The 27,785-nt window shown below is 35.4% G+C and overlaps 1 pseudogene; it reads left to right on the forward strand.

The window, feature by feature from the left end:
- Positions 1-261: 261 nt before the first annotated feature.
- LOC129921643 (uncharacterized) lies at positions 262-27,621 on the forward strand (annotated as a pseudogene).
- The last annotated feature ends 164 nt before the right edge of the window (positions 27,622-27,785 follow it).

Here is a 27,785-nt window from a genome sequence, read left to right on the forward strand (position 1 = left end):
AATCTGTCGGAATTAAATAATGACACATGGTCTCTTTGACCTTAAATATAATAAAAAAATATAGGATAGGGGTACACAAATAAGTAGACAACCTTTTCTTCTTAAATTAAAGAACATTTTGATACTTCATTTTCGTTTCTATGTCGAACAATTATCAAATAATGCGCTGTCAAAGTCAAACTTTGAAATTTTGGCCTGTAGGTGTCCAAATAGCATAAACTACTCAAATAATTTTTAACGTATACTCCAATTTTTGGCTGAGTCTTACTCTGCAAGTGACTGGTCTAAAATGTTTTTGTTATGAAATGGCTGTTATTTATTAACGTTTTGTTTTCTCTACCTACAGATCTTTGAATCAGCTTGTTGACTTTAAAATCATTCTGTATAAATGAATATAGAAATACTGTAAAATGTTTGACATTATTGTTCTAACAGAAGGTTACACCCAGCTGGACTCACAAGGTATAGACTTTATTTTTTTTCTTTGTTTTCTTGAAATATTTTTTTTTTAATTCAAGAATACTTAAGGACTTAATGGTATTAATCATTTATAACTTTTAACCCATTGACATTTTTTTAATGTTTAAATATTACTGAGACCCTGGGCTTTAAAGGTTCTGTTTTTTTTGTTTTTTAAAACCTATTCTGTATTTGCCAATAGATGGTAAAACTTTTAATTTAAGGACCATGGCTTCTCAGCTCAATAAGTTGGCAGTTATCTATCCTTACATATTCTCTCTCTCTCTCTCTCTGTCCTAGTTGATCTAGATCTAACTGCAAGATCTATATGTGATATAATGACTTCAATGATTTATTCTGGGTTTGATTTGACCCCCCCCCCCCTCTTTCCCTTTTACCCCCCCCCCCCCCCCCAAATCTTCACATAAGCTATTGTAATTAAGCTAGATGTCAAATCATTATAATTGCATACAAATGGTGTTATTATTGATAATTAGTGCTATTGTATTCTATAATCTACTTTTAAAAGGCTTCATCATAAATAAAGTTCATAATTTGATTCAATTTGAAAAGATGTGGTAACACATATTTTTTTTTATACTAGAGCAACATTTAAAAAAAATATAAAAAAAAACAACCAATGAATAAGAAAATATTCCTTTGATTTATAAAATTTTAGACCAATTTATTCTCCTACTTTAATATTATGAAATTTGCTGTATACATATTTTTTTTTGAAAGTCTACAATGATATTAATATATCGTTTACTTTGAAGGAACTGTTAGATCATGTAGCACCATCACACTACTAAAAGGTCCCCACCGCAACATTATTGTTAATACCGGGAACCCTTGGGGAAAGGGACTTACTTCTCAAAGGTAAACTTTAATTTTACTTTCATTTTTTATTTTCCCTTTTTTAGGATATATTTACCTCTAGATGATCTGCACATCTTTGTGAATAGATTTGTATCTGAACCTTATATAGGCCAGACTAGATTTGTATCCGAACTTTATATAGGCCAGACTAGATTTGTATCCGAACTTCTTTGGTCACCTACTGAATACATGTAGGATTGCTTAGATCCAATATTTTCCATCTAAATAGCTTTGTATTGCTAATTGTCTATAAATCTGTCTTTCATCCAGTAAAATCTTTTCTTATATAATACTGATACCTGGACTCATGCATTTCTTAACATTTTTACAGATGTTTAGTTTTTCATTTTGGCTAATTCAGACAGATATTTTATGTCTATTTGAACTATTTCTCAGAAAGAAAGGCACTTAAAGTATTAGACCATAATTCAGGAACAAATGATTAACATGCTTTAATCTTTCACTAGTTCCTGTTTTGAACCTTGCAATCTATTGTGCAGATGATTATGGGGCCAGCACAATGACCAACTGCCTTTACTTTTCCCAACTAAAGTTAGGTACCCTACCTATTTCTTCTTGGGACTGTGGGTCACACTAGAATTCTTGCTTAGCCTTTAAGATCAGTTTTCATCTCCAAACCAAGTATTTCTCAAATATTTGCTGGTTGAAAACAATAAGAATTTCATTTGTGCCGCCTTAAGTTGGCTGGAGAATTTTTTAGCCCTGTAGGCTTTTACAATGAAGGCTTTTAGAATGTAATGAAAAAGAAGACATATTATTATAAAACAATATTCTGATTTTATTTATCATAAATATTTACAATATGTATAGAATCCAAATTTATGTATCGGTATTAAATGTTCATTGACTCGCTGTTTTTCTTCCGCCCCCCTTTCACATTTTTTCAAATTGTCACTCCCCACAGTTTGAGAAATACTGTCCTAGCCAAAACCTCTTGCAGGGATAGAAGCAGTCTGGTTCTAACTTTGGACCATAGTGGTGACATTCTAAAACACATACCAAAATAACTAGGCAGCCATCTCTTCTGTCTACTAGTTGCTTGCATCCCTCTCTGCACTCAGAATGACAGTCACAGAGTCAGTTCTGTCCACTCCTTGCTCGATTCTTTCCCACTTTGTAATTCACCAGATGAAGGACAAATGATGTTGTAACATGACCATACATTGTTTATGGTTTTATCAGTAGTCAATAGGGCACCATGAGAAGGAATCAACTTCAAAACACTTGCCACAGTACAAATAATGTTTTTTTTTTTTAACTAAAACAGATTTTTAGACACAATTTATATTTGTCTTCATATTGTTACTACTTTAAAACATTTAAATACTGTACTCTTCCCTTTGAGGCCACATACTTTTTTTTCTTTAAGGTCAAGTGCATTTGTCTTTGACGCCAAGTACCCTTTTCTTTTTAGGCCAAGTACTCTTTAGTTTAAGACAAGTACTCTTCTCTTTGAGGCCAAGCCATTCATGAGACAGTTCCAGTACATCATTTTCTTGCGACTAGTCATCTGGCCTGCATTTTGACAACCTAAAATAACTTTCTCCAACATAATTCACATACATAAGATCTGACTTACATAAAATAAGAGTTAAGATCTTTTTTTACTATTTAAAATCTGTGTATGCTCTGCAGCTTTGAGTGACCAGGGTTTGAAACCTGAAGATATCCACTATGTTATGTTTGCTTAAATGGACACATAGAACAGATTGGCAACCTCAACCTCTTCTCTAGAGCTGTCCAATGTGTAGGCTATGATATTTGTCGACATGATCAGTACTTACTGCATGAGTTGAAAGAGGTATCTACAGACTAATATTTTTTGTTTGTTTTTAGTGTTTTGTGCAGACACAGTTTAAATTCTTTGTATTGCTCCCCTACGATTGCAGTAGTTGCATAGATAAAGATTTTGTAGACATAATAATGCAACTAGCGAAGCTTCCCTTTGCTATCTTAATATCCATATAGCTGGTGAAGTAAAAGTTCATCAGTCGCTGGGCCATTTGAAGAGCTCTTTGTCAAACTCGGAGATTATTCTAATCAGGTCTTAAATGTAACTTTTCTATGGGAAGATTGGACAGACATCTTAATGTAGACAGAAAATGTGATTATTCTACAAATTTATTCTTAAACACTCAAACATTCATAAATGTTCTCAAATCTTAAGGCAATTCTCAAACAGAATCGAACTATCCTACTCATCACATTCCATTTAAATTCCTCTTCTGCTATACCATGGCATTACAATGTAGCCTGATCAGTGGCGTAGCTAGAGTATATGATGCCTGGTGCGGTACCTCATCTTGATGCCCCCCTCCCCAATAAAAAAACAACTAACTAATTAATAACATTGCAAAACCTTACTTTTTTTTCAAAATAATATGTATTCATTAATCAAATGTTGTTAATTCTTTCATGACCTTAATGACCTTTCATGACCGCAGCATTATCATAGCCTTGACCCCTGCAGTCCATTATGTCTAAGCCATCCAAACGCAATTTCTCTAGAATCATCTCAGCGATTCCAGCAGCATGCGTGTCCTTTGTGTCGATGAAGTCAACAAAAGACTCACGAACCTGCACCCCATCATTGTCCATGACAACATACCGTAAAATTTGGGAAATTCGATCCAGCTTTGAGATGTCAGGTGTACTGTCAAAAATAATAGAGAAATATTTGGCTTGTTTTACTTGCTGTATGATTTGTTTTTTAGCGTGATCCCCCAATATTGTAATAAATTCATTTTGTATTTGTGGAGACATGTATGTATTCGGTCTGGGACAAAGATTAGTTCGAAGCACATGCTCCCTCAAGAGAGGATCGTACTTTGATAGTAATTTTACTAACTCTCCAGGTTTTTGTCTCTTGTATAATCAAATCTTGGGCCTTGTTGTCAATATTGTTCCCTACTCTCAAGTGAACTTCAAGTTCCCTCCAAGCAAGTGATGACTGAATGTGAGCTCTGCTGGTCTCATGTTTTTCTATTTTTGGGGATAACCTCCACCACTCATTGAATCCATCTTTGGATTTAAATGAAGATTTGGTACTTGATCTTGTTGAAAAAAGTGTGCAGGGGAAGCAAAATAAATATTCTTTTTTTTTTTTTTTTGCGAATAACACGTCCACTTTTTAAGAACTTTCTTGCCGTTTGACATTTGCTGGAAAAACCAAGCCTTTGAAAGCTTTCTAGCCTTTCCTTTTGCAGATTCTTGATGTTTATACGCCTCTCTGAATTGACTGTCCATACGCTGAACTTTTTCAGATCCTTGAGTGACAAGGTGTATGCGAATATTATCTATGATGACATCAGGCCAATCTCCAATGTCGTTCAGTCTAGAGTTTATTTCTGTATTGTTTACACTGTCTGATGGTTCAGCTTCTTCAGTATGAATTTTTGAGGACATACTTGTGTGCTGTCCTTTAGTCTCTAGAACCTGCGGTATTGAATTATTTTCTTCTTTTCACGATGTCGGCCTCATCATTTTTTTTTAATTCAATGACAACCGTCTCATCTTGCTTTGTTGCTTTTAATTGTTCAGTTAATTCATACCCATTAACAGCTTGCCTATAGTCGGTGGACTCTGGCAATGATGTGACTTGAAATTGTCTCGATGCTTCTTTAGACTTAAGAAATTTAAGAAACGCACCTCACTGCGGTCAAAGAAACTGATTTATGCGGATCACATTGTCCTCTGGTCAACCGGCAAGAAAGCTGACCAAATACAGGCGGCATTACAAGCAGACCTCCAAACCATCTCCTTGTATTGCGACAAATGACAGATTCAGATAAACGTTGCCAAAACGACCTGGTCCCTGTTCAGCCTAGGGATCGACATTCTTAAGGCTCTATTCGAGCTTCAACTCGGTGGGCTGCGACTCCAACGTGAAAACACGCCAAAATATCTAAGGGTAACCCTGGATAGAAAGTTGTCAACGCTCCAGCACATCCAGGAAGTTGAAAGAAAAGCCTCGGAGAAGTTAGCGTTACTAAGAAAGCTGGCCAGCACAAAGTGGGGTGCCAAAGCTTACATGCTACGCACATTGTACTTAGGGGCAGTCAGATCACAAATTGAGTACAGCTCAAGTATATTCTAGTAAAACTGCCCTCGAATCACTCGACCGAGTACAAGGTTCATTTGTGGCACCTTTCGGACAAGCCCAACAAACGCTGCTGAAATCTTAACAAACGTGGCCCCTTTACATTTAAGGAGGGAGAGGGCGGTACTTACGGCCTACGAGCGCTATAAAAGGGGCGACTCTAGGCTACCCACCTCAATATTAGTGCGACAGTGGAGAGAGAGGAACCGCATAAAATGCGATTGTTCCTCCACATTGCGGCCAATTTGTCTAAATCAGCTGGGCTCTCCACTGAGAGAATCCCAATTAGAATAATTAGTACTTGCCCTCCGTTGAGGAGAAGCCGGCCCCACAAAGAAGCATGTCCCTTTTAGGGCAAGAGGGAGCCACCAAGAGGAGATTAACACCTGCCATACTCCAAAACTTGGCATCATCTACACTAAAGTCCTACCCATCAGATGCTATTTTCTGTTATACCGATGGGTCGGTAATGAGGGACCCTGATAGATCTGGGTATGGGGCCCTTATAGTCTACCCAGACCGGACAGAACCAGAGATGCCAATTTCTCCGTCTGAGCTTAAAAGGTTTTGAGGCGCTGAGCTTAAAAGGTTTTGAGGCACCAGCCAGACTAGTCAGTCTTGAGCATTGTTCATCATTTTGTTTTCGTTACAGTATTACAATTAATTAGTTAGTTTAAAAAAAACCTCGTAGAAAACAAAGGTTAGCTTATTTTAAAATATTGACATTACAATAGAATTATTTCCAAAATTAAACTATAAAGAGTCATAAAGAAATGAATAAACTAAAACAATTGTTTAGAGCTAGAGTTTAGAAATATATGTGTAAACTCAATATCTAGATTAAACCAATGGACTAAACAATGAAGTAAAAAAAGGTTGGCCTATCTTCTTCTTTTTTATATTACAAAGCATCGATCAGTGTAGTAACAACATGTACCGTGTGTCCGAAATAAATCTAGTAAATTAGATTCAAACTGTTCTATAGCCTACATTGTATGGAAGAAATAGTCAAGGAGATGAAACAAAATAGCGACATGACTAGTTGATAAATCGTTAGTTCGTGTTTAAAATACAGTAGTTTATGTTTGTTCGTGTCCATACAATTAGTCGTTTTTACTGAAAATCTCACGGAAATTAATACACACTTGGAGAATTTTGGTGCCCCTCTCCACTTGGTGCCCTGTGCGGCCCGCACCACCCGCACATTGGTAGCTACGCCACTGAGCCTGATTTAGACATTTTTAGTTTTTGACATGCTGAAGTTGAAGTTTTGTTTGTTGACTGGCTTGCGTTTTGAACATGTTTATGTATTTGTATTGATGATGTTTACTTTTGATATCCTTGAGTTATTTTTGTGTAAAACAAAATAAGAAATAGAAAACTTCATTGTTACACTGACTGTTTAAATATAGCTAAGTAATTTTTCCCTATTTCATTCATTTGTTAGTAAATAAAGGCTTGTTTTATCAACTACTTTTCATTTGTCATTAATAATTGCATACAATGTTTAATTTCTTTAAATATCTTTGCGTGCTGAACTACCTAGAATGTCATCATTATCCTTTCCTTTAAGTTCGGGGGCAACACAGAGTATGATGAATGTATATGTCAGATCCTTTCTATGTGCTAATTTCTTAGTATAAAAAAAAATAGAACTTAGTATAAAAAATCAGAACAAATTAATTTCTTAATAAATAAAAATACAAATCATTTTGTTTGAATAAAAACATCATTTCAATCTTGAAATAGCTTGAAGAAGCCATCAGTTAAGTGAATATCTCATGTTTACTTTTTTACAAATATCTTTCTGAGCGCTACCCTGCGTCACTGCACATTATGGATAAACTTTTCTTTATTTATTCTTGATACTGCAGTTCTTATTTGTTCTTCCTGCAGGGGATGCCTTTCAACATAGATGAGGATGTAGAAATAGGGCCAACACCTGGTCATACAGGAAAGGATGTGTCGGTGGTGGTGAAGAAGGCTAACCTTGGAGTATTAGCAGTGGTTGGTTAGTTGTTTTTTTGTTGTTGTTGTTAGGTGGTGTAAGAAAAGTACAACCTTCTGCTTGACACAGAAAATCATGTTGAAGGATTGTACTATCCAGCTTTAAAAAGTATGGTTAAAGTTCCCTTTCCAACCTTGCAATCAAACGCAAGATGATGTAAAGGTCATATGTTTCTGTGGCCCCCTGGTTCGGAAGCCAAGGGCTTTACTGTTCAGCCATTGGGCCTCATGTTTATTTTCAAACTGATGTTTAATGTTTTTTCAATTTTGTGTTTCACAGGGGATTTATTTTATTGTGAAGGTGACCTTTTCTCCCCCTCCCTTTGGCTAAAAAAAAGTGAGCGACCACATCTCCAGGTGCAATCAAGATATACCATATTGGAAATGGCTGACTTTATCATACCAGGACATGGACCTACGTTTAAGGTGCATTTAAGTTGTTTTGTCTTTCCCTTTGGCATGAGTCTGTCTTATATGTTTACAGCATTGTCATTTTCCTCTTAAATGATGTGCATTCTTGAAAAGTTTATGTTTGATTTTAGTAGTATTTAAGTTGATTTTAAAAAAAAAGTTGGATATAAAACCATTGTTTAGATTGATAAGTGTATTGCCAGGCCTAAGGCATTATCTGTTGAGATTATGTGAGACTCCATGACCTGGTACATTACAGTTTGACCACTCACAATCTGTTGAGATTATGTGAGACTCCATGACCTGGTACATTACAGTTTGACCACTCACAATCTGTTGAGATTATGTGAGACTCCATGACCTGGTACATTACAGTTTGACCACTCACAATCTGTTGAGATTATGTGAGACTCCATGACCTGGTACATTACAGTTTGACCACTCACAATCTGTTGAGATTATGTGAGACTCCATGACCTGGTACATTACAGTTTGACCACTCACAATCTGTTGAGATTATGTGAGACTCCATGACCTGGTACATTACAGTTTGACCACTCACAATCTGTTGAGATTATGTGAGACTCCATGACCTGGTACATTACAGTTTGACCACTCACAATCTGTTGAGATTATGTGAGACTCCATGACCTGGTACATTACAGTTTGACCACTCACTATCTGTTGAGATTATGTGAGACTCCATGACCTGGTACATTACAGTTGGACCACTCACAATCTGTTGAGATTATGAGAGACTCCCATGACCTGGTACATTACAGTTTGACCACTCACAATCTGTTGAGATTATGTGAGACTCCATGACCTGGTACATTACAGTTTGACCACTCACAATCTGTTGAGATTATGTGAGACTCCATGACCTGGTACATTACAGTTTGACCACTCACAATTGTGATTTGTTTTTAATCCAAAATGTAATATCTGCATCTTATAGAATGTATAAAAAAGTAGCCATTGGACAAATCTTCAAACTGAAATGTGCTTGTAAATAATCATAATATGGGATTAATACATAATATTAAAACAGTTTAGGCACCAGTATCCAACATTAAGTCTGATTTGAGCTGATCTGATTTTTAAAGATTGAATTAAGAGACAAAATAAACTAGTGCAAAATTTATTTTTTTTATTCTGAAATTTTTTCCTTCTTTCAGGTCCCACAAGGCTATAAAAGTCAGAGGATCTTGGGCGAACATGAGGAACACATCAGCTCTCCACAGATGACAACATCCACTTCAGAATGTATTATTATTGAAACTGATTAATTGTTTTTTTGTTGTTTTTTTTGGACAAGTTCTAGATTTCTAGATTATGAAACAAGCAAATAACTATGCATACAACATATCTTTTTTTTTTTTAAATATTAAAATTGATATTTCTTTATTTCAGAATCAAGAATGTAGTTGTATTTTAATCCAGAATGCTTTACTAAGCCACCTCTTAACATCTTTATGTTTCCTATAGTGGATGAAAAATTATACTGGACGAAAGGAACTGCTGAAATAGATGAAGGAAACAGAGGCGATGGAAACGAGGTAATCTTTTTTTTTCCATTTACAAATATATTCTGTTATCAGATGTAAGGCTTGCTAAGAATACATCATATGGTCTATTTCTAGGGGTGCACCGGATAGTACTTTTTAATATTTGGCCGGAGCTGAAATATTGTCGAATAGTAAAATATGATATTCGGCCGAATCTGGATACCTACATGTCTTGTAAATACCTTGTGTTGATGAAAATTTTGCAAAACTGTTAAATAACATACCTCTATTATTTTTTTTCCTTGTATATACCTTATTGTTTTAAACTCTTGTTACTAGTTAGGGTTAGGGCCCTAACCCAACCCTGCCTAATTAACTAATCTGTGTAGCATGAGTGTCTGTGTATGTGCGACCAACTGTAGAGTGTGTGTGTGGGAGGGTCAATGTAAAATATGTAACTAGTTACTAAAGTAAATTTTTCAAAAGTAAAATCTGGCTTGTATAGTGGGTAGAAGTATGTATTCATGAATTTCAGACCAACAGCTGATCATCAGACTTTAAATTTAAAGTCCAAAGACCGCTTCTGGTTCTGGTTTCAAGGGATTTATACTGATAATAGCTGTTAGTTAATAGTTGGAATCTGAAGCGTTAGTTGGACTCTGAAGCGTTGTAGATCAATATTTATTGTTTTAGATTAATCCATTTGATGTAAATGATATTAGGTTAACAGCGGGAGCATCAATAATACCTATTTATAGCTTGAACCTTAGATGGTGCCGAAACATAGTTTTAATTGTAGTCTTTAGGCCTATTATTGAGATCTGTTTAGATCTACAGTTGTATAGGTCTAAGAGCATTAGGAAAACCAAATATAGAAGAAAAAAAAACTCTTCCACACCCTCCCTACCAAAAAAAAAATATAAATAGACTGTATGTTTGACTGATTGTAACAACCTGGTCAGATAGATGTAGTGGGCTTACACATATAGTCCTAGTGTAGTTTGTATTGTTGATGGTGTTGACCATCACACGTTTTTTTACCTTGGGCATATGCAACAGTGTTGAGTGGTCGTCAGGCAAAAGGATTGGCCTGGTCAATCAAGCATGTAGACTTAGTATACCCATACACTAATTACAGGGGTTAAGTGTTTCTTAACACTCCAGTATATGTTTGTTATTTCTTTGCTAGATATAATTGCGTGCCGTAGATCAATTTCTTTTATGTGATTTTAAAATTTACTGTAAGCTTTTCCATTATAAAGTAAGTCAATAGAATTAAACAATGAAATGAACTTTCTTCACATGCACATCTTTGTTTTATTTTATTGTGCAAAGAACCTATGCCTATGTAAAAAAACACATCTTCCTTAATTATTTCTGATTTTATTGTGGTTTCTGTAACTGTAACAAAATGGCACAGTAATAAGCCTATAGGTGTTAGGAAAATTAGATCAACCGTAATATTTATTTACAGTGTAGTATGCTTCCTTAGCACATTGTGTTTTTCCATTCTGGCTTAAAAATGGTCAATCTCTATCAGTAAATTGAGTGAAATAAAATAGGCCTGGTCGTGTCTTTTACGCCAATATACACAAATCTGAGACTTGTACTTTTTCTACAAAATAATTAGTTACTGGATAACTGGGCTATGCTTTGAGTTTGTTCTGTGTAGCAAAAGGTCACTCATTTATTTATTCCAGCTAACTGAGATTTATATCCAAGTAACTAGGCACACAGGAAGAGGTGTGGCCACTAGTACAGTCACATGATTGAGATTTTTCTACAAATAAGCAAACTTATTGTCCAGTTACTCGTGTAGAGGTGTGGCTCCCTAATTAAGATTTACTACCAAGTAAACAAACTCAGTTCCCCCATGTGCCCCTTTCCATCTGACTTGTGGTCACCTGTCAATCATTGAACTCAATGTGATGGACTAAAATAAAAGGGAGTGGGAGTTTTTCATCTCTACCCCTGAAGATATACCTGGTTACCCGTATGGAGGTGTGGCTTGAAGTCCACCCCCCTACTAATGATTTACTACCAAGTAAACAAACTCTCTCGTAAGGTGTGACCTCTAGATAGTGTCAATATGCTGGCATTAAACCTACATCCATCGTATTTGAATTGTTGTCACCTGTCTATCAATAGACTCAATGTGATGGACTAAACAAATAAAGAGAGGGGTGGGAGTTGTTCATTTCTACATCTGGAGATATACCCGCACAGCTAGACAGCATGACGTAGTCAAGGGATATAATATCTTAACATGTTAACAAACGCGCTCAAAGGTCAAGACAGAATGAAATTGCATACCATTGTTGGTCTATATGTAAAACACATATGTAATGTACAGTTTCATTTCTATTTATATTAACACACCTTTTCTTTATAATATTTGATGTTTGGTACATATTAATGTAGGCTCTATTTTTAAGCACATTATTATGTTTTAATATTAACATTAATACATTCTATAACAGACATTGATGGAAGGAGGTCCACTTTGTGCATATTAAATAGGTGTACTTTTTACTATTCGGCCAACTACCTGGCAGTGATATTCGACCGGAGCCAAATATGGCAGAATGGGGAAAAAAGGCCAAATATTCGACAAAAGCTGGAGCGACTATCCGGTGCACCCCTATAGGCTATCTATTACATTGCTATGAATTCAAGAAGAGGGTCTTTTACTTTGTGAAAGGTGAAAGGTTTTGTAATAGACTATAACAACAAGAGTCTCAATTAACACATTGAATTTTTTTAGTCTTCCATTCGTCTCCTTTACTCCAGCATCTTGTTATGAGTCTGACCCACTTTTACACACAGTCCTGACTTACACACTTTCTTTGCTGTTCACTCAACCATTTACATTGAAGATCAACTGGTCATTTCTTACACAGGCACACACACTGCACTACCAGCCCCTCAAAACACATTCACTTACTAAGGTTTTTCTATGACCTTTCGCTTGTAGGCCTTCATTCAATTCTTTTTCTTGATTTTTCTATTGATTTTCATGTGAGCGAAGAGCTTTACCCTCTTTTAATACTCAAGGTAGCTAACACATATGATGTGCTAAATTATAGAATGCAATTCTTATATTAAGGACTGCATCTTAATTTCTAGGCACCTCTTCTCTTTGTCTTGTATAGATAAGTCTAATCAGAGGTAACACTCTACTAAGGAAATAACACAGGGTGTAAGGCCAAAAATATTAAGGCAGTTAACGCTGAGGAACAATGTCGAACAAGAAGTTTAATACGTAATGAAGGGAACTGTTGAATGTTGTATTATTTAAACATCTACTACTTCAGAAACTAAAGCCGACCTGACTCAAGAGCTGCAAAAAAAGTCTTCTATTAACCTTTTGCTCTACTTCCCAAATCTAGTCCTGGATAAAACACATATGAACTGTGTAAAAGTATATCTAGATTTATCCTTGACTATCAGATGTGTTATTTGTTTGCTAGACAACTCAACCCTATTATACACAAGGAAAAACACCTGGCAGTCTTTTCATCATTTAAAGCAAATAATCGACTAGACTAGAATCACTAGACCTATCTGACCAATAGACCAATACAACACACATTTATGGTCTACTGTCCAACATTTAGTGTTCTAGCCTGTTTATTTTAGGGCAGAGAGGGAGAGGTGTAGATGAAAGTGTTACTTTTTTTTTCTAGGGTTGATTACCCAGATGCTCTGAGCAGATAACTGTAAATGTGTAAGTCAAGAAATCTAGATCTCAGTACTGCAGACTATAGAATCTATTATATAGGCCAACGCTTCCGAACCATCTGTCAAATGTTTAACTATCTGTTTTAAGTTGAAACTATAAAAAAGATAAACATCTAAGTTCTCCTATTATAAACAAATTATAGTTTGGCACTAATTAATTAATTAAAACCACCAATTATTGTTCTAAAACACTTCAGCTTCCCACTGTAAATTAACAAAAGTAAGCAGAGCATGAGATGTAAACACAACCATGTGATGTAAACATAACCATGTGACTCAGAAGAAATTTGGAACAACCCCATTTGCCATCACTGTTCTAGATCAACAAATATTAGATTATAATTTAATCTAAATTTTATACTAATTACTAAATCTAGTAAATTTTAGGATCTAATCATTCTATCATTAATTTAGATTTAGTCATCTAGACTAGCGTCACGATTACGCTAGATGTCTAGATCTGGAAAATCTAGATTACTCTAGATTTAGACTTTACATAGTGACAGAGTAGATGATACTAAAAATTGATAAAGATTTTTAGAATCTAGGTAAGATCTAAAACTATAAGAAGATCCAATACTATAAGAACTACTCTGAATTTAGATCTTAACTTGGTCAGAGTCTCTATATTCTATCATGGAGACTATCTAATTTAGTCTAGTAGTAGTAATCTAGATTAGTTTCTAGCTGTATTCTGTGTTTAATATATACTTTATAGACTTTTTTAGAATGGTAGAGATATTTAGTATATTATTATGGAATGTATACACACTTCTGGTTAGTGTGATTCCAGCCCCCACCTCATTGTGGTTGCCCTGGGGTGGTCAAGAAGAACTGTTTTTTTTTTTTTGGTTGTGGTTTCATGGCCATGACCAATGTAAAATAGCCATGCAGCTCTGTCCCAGCTTGTTGGAAATATGGCAAGCTTAGTAGCCACTGTACCTGACTCACCAGGTTCGGAATGAAGGCAAAAAGCTGGAGGTCAATATGCTAGCTGAAGAAGACTTGAACAAGTGAGCCCAGCCAATTTCAACATTATAATACCATTGCACTGAAAGACTGCACAAAACAGGAAGAGTTGAAGATCATCTTATCAAACAAGTTCCAGCTCCTAGAAGAGGAGACAGTAGAACAGACATGGCAGAAACTGAAAAAAAAACCCAGTAAATTTCACATGCCAAGAAGTACTGGGTCTCAAGTCATACACCCACAAGGAGTGGAGTTCAGCAGAAACTCTTCAGAAGATCAAGGAAAGAAGAGAGAAGAAAGCAGGCATGAACAACAGTAAAACAAGAGCAGCAAAAGGAAAAGCACAAAAAAGAATATGCTGAAATAGATAAGGAGTATCAAGCATAGCATCAGAACAGACAGGCAAAACTACATTGAAGCACTAGCAAAAGAAACAGCTCTTCAAAACAGTACCAAAGAACTGTAACCAGTCATCAAAAATATATCTGGAAAATTTGCCATGTCAGAGAGGCCAGTAAAGGACAAAAATGGTGGCTTGATAACAGACGAAGAGGACAAAAGAAGAGACTGGTCGATCATTTCCAAGAGCTTCTTTACAGACCTACTCCTGTCAACCCACCAAAGATACCGCCAGCTGTAAGAGACCTATCAAGTGCAGTGCACCCACTAAAGAAAAGTAAAGTTCCCCTTTTAGACCTTGTGGTCTATAGGGCAGATGATGTAAATGTCATCTGTTTCTGTGGCCTACGGTTAACAAGGGTGTCATGTGTCCAGCACAACGACCAACCGCCTTTACATTTCCCTAACTAATGTCTGTCAGGTACCCATTAGAGCTGGGTGGACTCAGAGGCGCCCGAGGATCCCAAAATTAAAAATCCCAGTCTTCACCAGGATTCGAACCCCAGTCCCCGGTTCGGAAGCCAAGCACTTTACCGCTCAGCCACTGCGCCTCCATCCACTAAAGAGCTGACTATTTATTTGAAGAAGTAGTTGATAACAACACAAACCATATTCATCTATTGGAATCTGCAATAGAAAAATTTTATGTAAGATTCCAGCATATATTGTATTTGTCCTCACTGTCATGAGCTCTTTTGCAGAGTAGTATTGTCTCTATTCAATCACACTGAAGAAATCTAATTAGAATATATCTTTCTCGAGTTTAATTTCTTCAAACTTGATTAAATCAAATAAGTTATCCAACAATACAAAAATTAACATGACTCACTTTTATGAAATAGCTGGCTATCTTACAATATTGTCAAATAACTGAAGTACATAAACTACTAGTCGAATAATGACCACTGAACAATGACTCATCTAGGAAGCTTCGTGTTGCCTGGCCTTTCTTGCTACATAATTCTTAGTCTTCTACCTATTCCTGACTACTCATGCATGTTTACCTAAACATCTCTTCAAGGTCATCTAAAAGAATGACCTATTTACCTAGTCTTTCACTCACACACTCCACTTTTAGCCCACTTGACTAGTTAACTTATTCTTGGAATTAAGGCACTTAACATTGTTTCCTGTACCATGACAAATAAAAATTGTGTTCTTCCTACTTGAGCTATGATTGTACAGAATGTTACTGGTCTCTGCCCAGATTTTCAACTATTCATTGTATTCACAAAACTTTTTTTTTTTTTAAAAGGCTTCCATTCTGTATTCTGTTTGTTCATTTGGCTTCAAACAAGCTACAAAATGAATGTCTGTCCTTGTGTCACTTTCATCTCTAATAAGTTCACAATCTCCATCAAATATTTCGCTTACACCACTCTTGACGACGTCTTGAATCGTTTCTTTGTTCTCCTCATCATCTTCTGTACTCTCTTCCTCACCCAGGCTTGCTTATTAAGTCCGTTTAGTGCCACTCTGACAAATACACCGCCCTGTCTCACAAAAAAACTTTTCCATCTTGAAAGACCAGGTCCCAACCATCTTTCTTTGCCTTCACGCTTGTAAAAAACTTTGTCACCATTTTCTGATGCTTGAACTTTAGAATGCAGGGCTCATTGTATTCTTTCACTTGAATCAACTATGTTATTCTTAATTAGGAGAGAAAGTCTAAATTACACTTTTTTTTTCTTAAGTTCATTCGAGAGTAGTAGTTGCTGTTTGTTTTGACAGGTTGAACTAGAGGAGCAAAAAAGAACTAAAGAAAACTTTAGGAAGAGAATGCATGAAGTAAAGGAACTGGATATAACAGCTGACAATCTGTGAGTCTTGAAAAATATATTTATTTACTTATTTTTTTACCATGTTTTTATTAAAAATATGAATATGTTTTTTTCTTACTTAAAATGTGAGACAAATAAAACAGGGTTCTCAATTCTATATGAATAGAACAATATCTTAATTAAAGAGCCTTTTTATTACCCTCTTTTTGTTCTGTACATTGTCTACTTTAAGATTTAAAATTACATTGCCCAAGCTAATGTGCATTTTGGACATAAATTATAATAGGATGTCTAAATAAGATAACTTACTAAACTTAAGAGTTGCAATTTCCTACTAATACCAATGGATGACACTGTTAGACATTGTTATGTACAAAATAATATCCTAGAATTAGCAAAAAACAAGAACAAAGCTTTTTAAATATTTACTCTCATTCTGAAACAGCAAAAGGAAAAAAAAAAACAAGTAACTTAGTGAATGTATTATGAAAACAATGTAAGGAACATCATAATATATAAAGCAAAACATTTTGGCAAATATTTTTTTAATGGTTAAGTCAGTATATATCCTCTTAGCACACTCATCAAAAAAATGTAGGCTTTCATTTATTGACTTATTCAGACAGACTTAGCTTGAAATACATAAAAAGTGAAATTAAAATTTTATTTTTTTTTAAAAAGCTTATCAGATGATCCAATTATTGTCAGCTTTAGTAGAAAAGGTTGAAGATACTAGAAAAAGATTAGCATTAGCCTACTATAAACATATACACCCTTAGTCAAGAGTGAGACCAACTCATGATCTTTTTAATGCCTATGAAAATGTCCTAGAAGAAACTCCAACAATCGAAAAATGAGATTTTTGTAAAATATTTTGACACGATATGGACAATCAGTAGAGAGAGTTTGTAGGTGAAGGAGAGCTGAGAAAAGTACATCCACCACATTTCTACATTTAAATTCCAGTGTTTCTCATACTGGGGAAAGGGAGAGGGGCTTAAAGGTCCTGACAAAGGGGGATGGGGGCAGTCAATAAAATTTTAGAAGCAAAATAAAAGTTTGAATGTCATTAAAGTTATCACTCCATGTTTGAATATAAACACACACACACACACAAATGTCATTCTTACCATTGCTTCAATAAATCAAAATATTTTAAATAAAAGGCATCCTTCATCTTTTTAGAAGGACCTTTTAAAAATGTATACTGTTTCGTGAGATGTGACCGCATGAAGACATTTTAAAGTAACTCCGCAAATGTGACTTTATGTCTGAGTGGTTGAAATTCTCTGCACTTTTGCGATCATGCCTTAACATTAATAGTCTTTTTTATGCTTGAGGACATTTGTCTTATTTGTGTATCTGTGTTGATCTCAGAAGCTGTTTTTTTTTTAACTTTAAAAAAAAAAGAAAAAAAATTTTAGCCAACATTCACTTTTGGATAGTTTCATTTCAGTTTTCTAAATGATTCAACTAAACACTTTATTTCTAATTCATTTTTTTGATTGACAATGTTTAAAATGAAGCCAGTACGTCCCAACCCTATATTTCAACTGTAATAGGCTTTGCCAGAAATGTCAACTAAAAGTTTATTGCGTAGGCATCAGAAGTTTCTATTTAGTTTCAATTTTTTTTCTTGATCTCAGGGTCAAGTCTCTAGAAAGTTCATTGAAAGAAAAAGAGCATGAGGTGAAACAGGAGCAGCAGAGAAACAGAGAGCTGGATGCCAAATTTAAGAATCTACTCCAGGAGAAAGAAAGTATTGAAGCTCAGTGAGTGTTCTCATTATTTGTTGATGAACTTAGGTTGAAACAAATTCACTTTGAAGAGGACTGATTCTAGATTGGCCTTGAGGGATTGTCAGCTGTAGATGGAAATGTTTTCATTGTCGCTGAACTCTGCAGTAACTTATATAACCTATAGATAAGAGCATTAGTTACATGCTAGGAAAATATTTTAAATTTCTGCAACATCTTATTTTAAGTCGCCGCTACAGGCCAGTTTACAAAAGGGAGGGGGGATTGGACCAAAATTTCCTAAAATTTTTGTAAAGTCTATTCCCATCACTGGTATGTGTAACCACATATAAAACCACACTCCAACATAATCGTTCAGAGACAATACTATATTACTATATTGATTGTAAAGTATAACTTAACATTATGTAAAGGATCAATGAAAACAAGGCAGTTGAATCCTTGTTACATAATTCCCAAAATGTTTGCATGATAGAAGTGTGTTTATTATATAAAAGAGTGAAAAAAAAAAGGTTGATGACAGATCTAGATTTTTATAACTCTAGTGAAATAGACTCCAATATTGAACCTCTTAAGTTAAGGCGCAACAGAGCAGCATTAGAAGCTATTGAGAGATACAGAAGGTTGGAGGACGATCATCCAAATAAATTACTAACACAGAGAAATAGGAAAAACAACCAAAAAAAGCAAAGGACTCTGATCCAACTTACTGACGAACTAGCCCTAAAACACCACCTACCCAATAACAGAGAAAAAATTACCAGGTTTTCAAACATTACACCTGGACTAAACTACAAACAACCAACCATCAAAACACATTTACTAAATAACACCTTAACAAAAGAATCAAATCCACTGAGCTCAAAGTAGGCACGCTTGAAACAATCGAAAGCTATCAAAAAACAGCTATCCATATTTATACAGACGGATCGGCTTTCAAAGCTACCATCAATGCTGTTCTTGGTGCCTTCCTGGTCTTCCCTAAAAATAAACACTTTGAGATAAGCGCACCCTGTGGTGATTACTGCTCAAACTTCCAAGCCGAAATTGAGGCAATTACCATAGCACTCCAGACAGTGGAAAACAAATTATATGAAGGAGTGCAACCACCATCAGATATTGTTGTCTTTACAAACTCCCAATCTACTCTGCAAGCACTTAATAGCAGCACCTCAAACAGCCCAAGAGAGTTGACAACACTCATTGTGATAATCCACCAGATGATATCAAAATTAAATATCAATATTACACTACAGTGGATCCCTGGACACATTAGCATCATGGGAAATGAAAAGGCAGATAAGCTATCAAAGGCAGGTTCATCTATGGAACAACCAGATAGACCTGTTAACTACCTCACCCTAAGGTCAATGCTAGTCAACAATCACAAAGAGGAGTGGCTCAACCAATGGGCATCAGGAAACACAGGCAGAGCCATGTACAGAGAAATGACTACGCCTAACAAACTGGACAGTATTAACTTCCTCCCCCGCAAAGAACAATCTACAATCTTCCAACTAAGAACAGGACACACACCACTATTAAATTACCACCTGAACAAAATAAACTCCACACAACTACCCCTTTGCAGACACTGCGCCCACCCCTTTGAAACCGTAAACCAATCCTCTTTGAATGCCCCTCCCTAATCCACCTTAGGCAGACCCTACTTCCACTACAGCCCAACATAACCAACACCCTGTACGGCAGTGCTGAACAACTGAAGAAAACAGCACACTTTTTTTCCTTGGCACAGTCTGCAAAAGAGCTCACAGCTCAGCAGCAATAAAGCTGGCTAGAAGAAGAAGAAGAAGAAGAAGATAACTCTAGTGATTCACTAGGAATGTTAACCTTTCTTTACTTTCAGGCTTCAAAAAATACTTGATAATCATTACACAGAGAAGTCAGAATTGAGTTCTAAGATTAAAAGTCTTCAAGAAGAGAAAAAAAAACTCAAAGATGTAAGAATTTAGTAAACTAGAAATAATATTTATTTTTTTGTCTTTGTCAAATCTATGACTACTGGCATTATAGCTTATTGTTATAAAAAAACATGTTAATATGTTAATTGTCCTACAAGGCTCGATAAAACCTTGGACATGTGTTATAGCAACATAAAAATGGCCTAGACATCTCGATAATTATTTCTTGGAGGGTTGGACCACACAATGATCCATCTTACACCCAAGTACAAACCAGTTTTAAAAAACAACAAAATCCGTAGTACAGTCCATCCAGTCATGGTCTGACGACGCTGTTTTACAGCTACAAAGTTGTCTGGAGCAAACAGATTGGGATATGTTTGTAAACAACTGCCCTGACATAGATGAACTTACCACAACCGTTAATTCGTATATCCAGTTTTGTGAAAACAAGATTATACCAAAGAAGAAAATTAAAACATTCAGTAATAATTGACCCTGGATGACCAAAGAAATAAAGGAAGCGATTCTATACAAAAAAAGAATGTTCAAGAGCAGTTCTTCTGAATTCATCTCAGCCAAAAAAGCCCTTAAAAAGAAATTATTTGAAGGAAAAGAGAGATTCAAGGAAAAAATTGAAAGCTCTTTCAAGAAAAATAACTCTAAAGCTTGTTGGAGTGGCTTCAAACAAATTACTGGCTACGTACCCAAGTGCAAACCAATGTGCGTCGCTGACAATAACAAATTTGTCTATGAATTAAATGATTTCTACTGCCGATTTGACTGCTTGAGAAAGACCACCATGATTTATTGGCATCATTTGAAAACAGTAATAAAAAACCAGTTTCAAGAACTGTTTAATAAACAAGAAGTGACTAAAGATATTTAAACAAGTAAACACCGCCAAAGCCTCGGGACCCGACAAAGTAAGTGGCAAACTTGTAAAGCTATGTGCGGAATAACTGGCTTATATCTTTTGTGCTATATTCAACAAGTCCTGGCAAATGCAATAAATAATAAATAATTATTTATAATAATATAATAATAATAATAATATAATTATTTATAATAATATAATACTGGAAATAATTCCAGTACCTAAAAAGAAGATCATTGTTTCCAACATCGACCTACGTCCAGTAGCACTTACATCAATTCCAATGAATTGTCTGGAGAAAATGATTTTATAACATCTACTGAAAGAAGTCGAAACAGGTCTTGACCGCACCAGTTCGCTTACAAACCGTCAAGAAGTATAGAAGATGCAATACTATTCATGCTGAATTGTCTATACCAGTGATGCCCAACCTTATACGGCCTGCGGGCCATTTTAATTTCTAACACTCGTGTCGCGGGCCACATTAACAAAAAGATACCAAAAAATGAAATAGAGAATAAACCATTTTAAATAGTTATATTACAAATTTGTGGCTCCAATGGGCCTACTTACACCATAATTAAGTTACGTAACAAGGGTTTCAGTTGTCTTATACCTGAAAAAGTTTTTTACTAAAATAAGTACTTGTAAACATTGTGATCATACCATCAATTTTTGTTCGGAAATGTGCAAGGCTTATGTAGACAACAGGGCGTAGAAATCTATTGTCCTTATTGTTCGAAATTTCTCAAGCTGGAAATCTGGATTTGTAAGTCAATCAGTTCCAGTTGGTGTCACTTCTCAGCGGCAATAGTATCATTGGCCTCCTTCAGTCGTAGGACGACTATGGTTCATCTCAGAGCACACTTCCTCATGTGGCTGTGGAGCCCTATTTTCGAGAGACACTCCTGTCCACAGATAGCGCAGGTTAAGGTGGCTTTTGCTTCGGTGGTAGAGGAGCTGGCCGTTTTTCGGTTGGTGTCACTCCTCAGCGGCAATAGTAATTATTTCAAAATCTGCTGCTTTGTCATTTAGTTTTGAAGAGATTTTCACCAACACCGTCTACTCGACTTATTTTGCTATTGTCATGCCAGAAAGGCTGACAGCTTCATTTTTCTTTTAGGCTGATTTTATTCCATCACTGCTAGCAAGCACCTTTTTATGCTTCATTTCTCTTGTTAATGTGAGCAACTCTGTAGCCACCATTACAGTATACTCATTTCTTGACTTCTTGGTAAATATTTTCGTCAATCACTCAACTCTAGACGTAACTTTGCGATCTTTTCTTGGTGACTCAAACCAACAATGCCACCATATTTTTGTAATGGTTTGTTTTAGAATGCCGTTTATGCTATGTTCCTTAAAACACATTTTACAGATCAAACATGTTGGCTTATTATGTTCCACCAACAAAAAAAAAGATCTGTCAACTTAACCTGAAAGTTTCAACATCCAATTTTCGTTTCTTCAGCTCTCCCATTTCATTAACGTGCAAATGTTATATGATACGGCACCAATCATGTTGCTGTCAAAAGTACACGAACCAAAATGATGCAGAAAAGATGTCAAGTGTTACACACATGAGATGTCAAGAACACGGCTAGCTCTATACAGCCCGGTATTGTCCAAGACTCTAAAACAACTGTCGATTCTTGTCGCCAAAAAAAAAACTAGTGTTCTTATAGAAAACAAATCAACATGAATAGTACAAGAAAATAGAATGAAGTCCATCGAAGAAAAAAATAGAGTCCTAACTGAAAAAAATTCATTTTTCAACCTTTTTTTCCCCTACATTTTGTGTAGATGTTTTGGCGGGCCGGTCCAAACCACGTCCCCCTGAATCTGGCCCGCAGGCCATAGTTTGAGCATTACTGGTCTATACCATCATCTTGATACTCAGAGACACTATGCCAGAGTATTATTCGTAGATTTTTCATCTGCATTCAACACCATCCAACCACATCGCATGATACAAAAACTATCTAAATTGAACGTTAGCAAAAACATACAAGCTTGGATTCTAAACTTTCTTATCAAACGCCCACAATATGTAAATGTGAGTTGCATGTGTAAGGCACAAGAGAGCTTAGCACTGGAGCGCTGCAGGGGTGCATCCTGTCACCAGTATTGTATACCATATACACAAATGACATTCAGAGCCTATCAGCTGACACTCACATCATAAAATTTGCTGACGACAAAGCAATCATTGGCCTTATTTCAGGTGACGAAAATCTGTACCATTCAATAATTGACACCTTTTACCAATGGTGTATAGACAAGTTTCTAATTTTAAATGTTCAGAAAACTAAAGCAATGATTATTGACTTTAGGAAACATTAAGGCCATATTGCAGAAATTCAGATGAACAATCAAACCATAGAACAAATACAAGAATATAAATATCTAGGAACAACTAACAACAACAAACTGAAATGGAGTGAACACTGTCAAAACCTCTGCACAATAATTCACCAGCGACTCTTCTACCTTAGAAAGATAAAATTTAACATCGACAAAACCATTATTTCACTTTTTTATACAGCAACCATCAGCAGTCTAATTAACTTTGCCATCACCTGCTGGTATGGTAACACTTCACTGGCACAAAGACTTAGACTAAATAGACTAATTAAAAAAGCATCGCACATCACTCAAATAAAGCTACCATCTCTTGAAGAGCTTTTTCATGAAAGATGCCTTTCCAAAACACTCTCGCTTCTTAAGGACAACCTGCACCCATTAAACCACTGTTACATAATATCTGAAAGAAGTGGTCGTCTCCTTTCCATTAGAACTAAAACAGAAAGATTTTAAAACTCCTTTATTCCACTTTCGGTCAGAGTGTTACAAGATCAGCTGTCGTCATCGAGAAGTACATAGAAGTTTAAATTCATAAAGCGCTGGTTGGGAATGTGTATGTGTTTCGTGTGTGAATGTTGTTCGAATTCCTCATCTATACTGTTATTGTACAGTAGTTACGCTGATGTTGTCAATTGTAGTCAAACTGAATTTCTATTTGATTGGATCAATAAAATTATCTTATCTTATAATATATAAATTGAACTGATGTCATTCTATAAAATTGGTATTGCATTGATCAGTTTTATGTTTCAATGCCAGGAACTTGCTGCTCTTGAGGAGCTAAATGCCCAACTAGTGGAAGAAAGCAATCACATAAATACCAACCAGAAAATCCAGCTGTGTGACAAGAAAAATGAGAAAAAACAATGAGCCAACAAAGGTATAGTTTATTGACACTTGACACCTTAATTTCTCTTGTAATAAAAGCAATAATGAGAAGTGCATGTCAAATATGTAGATTTTTATTAAGGTATTTTTTAAAGTGAGTGCTTTGATTTTTATTTTGATAGAAGCACCAACGCCAGAAACTTATTTTGAACATTTTTAACATTACCCATCAGCATGTTAGTTTTTTAAAAAATTTTTTTAAAGAATTTTACTATCTTATCCTACCCTTCTAGATCATTATAAACATCATTCATTGGTAAATATCTGGAGCTTGTCTGTATTCTTAGTTGTTATTGTCCAAGTCTTTGTGCCAAAGAACTGCTTTCAGATTTTATTGTGTAGGGACAGCCTTGTATTACTTCTGTCTTCAATTTAAAGGATAAATAAACATATAGTAACAACTATTTCAAGTATAGCGCAGCACATGGATTAGGTAATAAAATATCTGTCTACAATACTTAGCGCCAAAATGACTACTGCATCAAAAAGCCTTGTTTTAAGGATACTATTAGTTTAATGTGGTCTGTCTGTCTATCATATGTAGATCTTAAAATTTGAAAAGCTATTGAAAATCCCATTTCATGATATTTTGCAGCTTGCAAAGGCTACATTTTCTGTTCTGAAAGCAAGCGCACCATTTTGTTTTTCAAAATTATGTATTGTTGTCATTCTGCATGCACAAGGCGCAACAGTGCACTATTAGATCACTGTATATGAACTGGAGCAACTGGAATTCCATCTAAGTGGAAAAGGAAGAATATAATATTTTAGACGAGAACTTGGCTTGATCCCCCTAGAGTAATGGTTCAGCAAGGTTCTTTGTGTTGGTTGTCTAGTCAGGAAGTTGCCTAGGAAAACTGTGGAAACTGTGTTCTAGTGAGTGGAAGACATTCCTGTTGGTTTGTTATTGGAAAGTGAAGACAGAAGCGGCGACAGTGAACCCTGCAGGAAAGAGTTTGAAGATCTAAAAACCAGAATTGACATTTATGTTCATTGTAATCATCTCACATTTTTTACATAGCAAAATGAAGTTATATCTATCTGTCTATCTATATATATAGGGACTATCACATCTCTCTCTCTCTCTAAATATATATATAACACATTAATGTGTTTTCTGTTATATGGGTTAGTAAAGTTTACCAAAAATTTTATTTTTTTTAAGAATGCATATTCTAGTTGTAAGCACCCATATTTATTCATGTTTTTAATCAAGGCATCTTTTAGTGTTATTTATTACCAGCTTCTATAATCAGTAAGCTTAGCCAGTGGCCATTTCAATTGTATCCAAGGAAAGGATTTTTTCCAGAAGTCAGGAATGAGAGTTTGGCCATTCATCAGCTTCTTGGTTAGAAGGTCAACCATCAACAATAGATGATCATTTAATTATCTGTATTGTGTGATCAATGCTCATTTACCCCTGCCATTACAAGGCCAGAAGCCCAGCATCTCAAGGGGCCTTCATATTCTACAATTTAGCGGGGGAAAAAACACCACAATTAGGGGTCAGGTTCTGCTTGAATAGATGTATTTAACAATATATACATGCATTCATCATACAAATTCACTAGGTACTGGGCCTAACACCTATTGTTATGAAATGTTTTGAAAAATATATGCTTAAACAACTTGTAGCAAAAGTCAATAACAGCCTTAATCCTGATCCATTTGCATTCAAAGCAGCTAGAGGAACTGAGGATGCCATTCTATTGCTTTTGGACCAGCTTTATAAGCATCTCGATATACCCAAATCATATGCACGAGTCCTCTTCGTAGATTTCTCCTGGGCTTTCAATACCATACAGCCACATCTAATGATAAACAAACTGAGTAACTTAAATGTAAGCCCTTACTTACAAGCATGGGTTCTAAACTTTTTAACCCAATGCTCCCAGTATGTTAAAGTCAACAACACCAAATCGTCAACTCGAGTACTATGTACGGGTGCTTCTCAAGGTTGTGTACTTTCTCCTGTACTATACACTCTTTACACTAATGACATAAGAAGCATCTATGACTCAGTTAAACTCATTAAATTCGCTGATGATACTGCCATAGTCGGTCTTATTTCAGGAGACGAAACTCAGTATCGAAGCTCAATTGAAGAGTTTACAAACTGGTGCACCTACAACTTTCTAGAACTGAATGTCACAAAAATTAAAGAACTTATAATAGATTTTAGAAAGAAAAAACAAACTATACGTGAACTGCAAATAAACACTACATCTATAGAGCAAGTAAAGGCATATAAATATCTAGGCGTTATCATCAACAACAAGCTTTCATGGGAAGACCACCTTGGAACTCTGACAAAGAAAACAGCCCAGCGACTCTTTTTTCTATACAAACTCAATAGCTTTAAACTAAACAAGAAGATCCTTGAGACTTTTTACGGCGCGACTATACAAAATCTGCTAACATACGGAATAACTTGTTGGCAAGGTGCGACGTCTAGAAAACATCATTAAAAAAGCATCAAAAATTACACTCACAACATTACCACATTTAAAGGAGCTTTTTGAACAAAAGTGCCTAAGAAAAATCAAAAAAATCTTGGAAGACAACGGCCACCCGCTCCATCAGAACTATGTCAGGTCGTCGCGAAGTGGGTGACTGCTGTCAATCAAAACAAGAACGGAGCGATACAAAAAAACTCATTCATACTTCACTCTGTCAGACTATCACCGCCACTCATTGATCAGGGAACATGAAACATTGTGGTTGTTGATAGTTTATACCTATTGATATTTCTTTTTTACCTGCATAGGTGGATCTAGTGGAGGGCTCCCTCTGAGCTTATGTGAAAACAGAAACTGTCTTTGAAATTTATTTTTAAAAATTATTATGGCTCCTGTTGGTATTTAAGAAAAACATTGAGATGCAAAATGAACACCCCATATAATACCCCATCATTCTGCAGGAGGTCTGGACTAAGTAAACTATCTTCAACTCTGATGTAAAACATTTTACAAAAAAAAACAACATATTCCAATTCTGACTCTGATAATGCTTTCTGCTTCTACTTCAACTTAGCACATAACATATGTTGTTTTTTGCACAGGTCAAAGAGCAAAACAAACAATGTGAACATTTGAGCGACTCTGACAGCACTGAAATAGATCTGTGAGTGTTGATTAAAAATTACAAGTATTTTATCAAATATATTATTTTGTTTCTCAACTTTGTGAAATTACATGAAGCAGAGCTGACTGGTATATTCCAGTCTTTTTATTACCCTATGTTCTGTACATTGTCTGCTCTAGCATTACTTGTATGGTGTATCTTTTTGTTTATATTTACTCACACTCTGAAACAACAAAAGGAAAAAAAGCAATTTAAGCTTACTGAATTCAGAAAGAAAATAAATAAAGCTAAACAATAAGAAAAAAAAATTTTTTTTTTTTTTTAAATCTTGAATGGATAAATCAGTATCTAACTTCTTTGCACATTTAATATTTTGCAAGAGACAGTTAAATTTTCCTGCAGGAAGACGTGGGATGGCAGCCAATAGACCATGAACAACCAAGCAGCCATTCCGTGTAAGCCATCATTTATTGAATTATTCATTTATACTTATCTTGAAATATTTTTGAAAAAAAAACAACAAGTAATGGTCAAGACAAGCAGTCATATATATAAATATGTATGCATATGTAGAGAGACACTATTATACTGATCTTTAGTTATTTGTAGCCATCGCTGA

This window comes from Biomphalaria glabrata, chromosome 11 (assembly GCF_947242115.1).
Source record: "Biomphalaria glabrata chromosome 11, xgBioGlab47.1, whole genome shotgun sequence".
Taxonomy (NCBI): Eukaryota; Metazoa; Mollusca; class Gastropoda; family Planorbidae; genus Biomphalaria; species Biomphalaria glabrata.